This window comes from Trachymyrmex septentrionalis, unplaced genomic scaffold, assembly GCF_001594115.1.
Source record: "Trachymyrmex septentrionalis isolate Tsep2-gDNA-1 unplaced genomic scaffold, Tsep1.0 scaffold20, whole genome shotgun sequence".
Lineage (NCBI taxonomy): Eukaryota > Metazoa > Arthropoda > Insecta > Hymenoptera > Formicidae > Trachymyrmex > Trachymyrmex septentrionalis.
This window is the reverse complement of record NW_017305180.1, coordinates 3,925,138-3,925,951: the sequence shown is the minus strand read 5'-3', so window position 1 is coordinate 3,925,951 and position 814 is coordinate 3,925,138. Positions and strand designations below refer to the sequence as shown.

At 25.8% G+C, this 814-nt stretch overlaps 1 protein-coding gene across 3 annotated transcripts in view; it reads left to right on the top strand.

The window, feature by feature from the left end:
- Positions 1–814, top strand: part of LOC108747596 (organic cation transporter protein-like) — a 10,513-nt gene that overhangs the window by 1,009 nt on the left and 8,690 nt on the right. The gene's annotated exons all lie outside the window — the stretch shown is intronic.

The window sequence follows — 814 nt, the reverse complement described above, 5'->3', positions numbered from 1 at the left end:
ATATATTATTATATATATAATATTATATATATGTATAAATTATAATAATTGATACGACAAACAATTTTTTGAAGAGAAACACAGATCAGAGTAAGTATTTTCTATAGATTTTGGATCTCGGAATCCGAATTCGTAACTCAATGAGCAGAATGTCCAAAATTAGCGTAAGTATAAAATAATTTTAAGATATCTTTAACAGTTCTTTAAGAAATCTTTACGATACTTCATAAAGAACTCTGAAAGATATCTTGAAATTGTCTTATACGCTATTTTGTTATATAATATTCAATTTTTTTAATAATCAAGAGAAAAAATAGAGGAATATTTATAAAAATTGAAATATTTAAGGAAAGAGAAAAAATAAATGTCATTAAAATACAATCGCAAAATTGATGATTAAATGTATTTTGATAAGTTAACAAAGTATAAGAAGCAAAAAGAATTTGCTTTACTGATGTTAGGTATTATAGTCTGACGTGTCTATCTCTCTCTCTCTCTCTCATAAAACAAGTTGGTGTAAAATACTGTTGTGTAACAAACAGTTAGGCGATTTGCGTCATGGAAAGTTTTACTTCAATTATTGTTATTTTATCTTCCAAAAGTAACTGTCAAATATCCACTTTTGAAGCTAAAAAACCTTCCATAACACGCAAATCGTCTGAATGTTATAAAGTAATACTTAACACAATTCGTTTTATGACGTAATACAGTGTGTTTATTTTAGAGCAATGATAAAAACTATAAAAGCGGTGATAAGAGTTGCGATAATAACTACAATAATTACATACATATTTCTTTGATGTGTTTGTAGTGG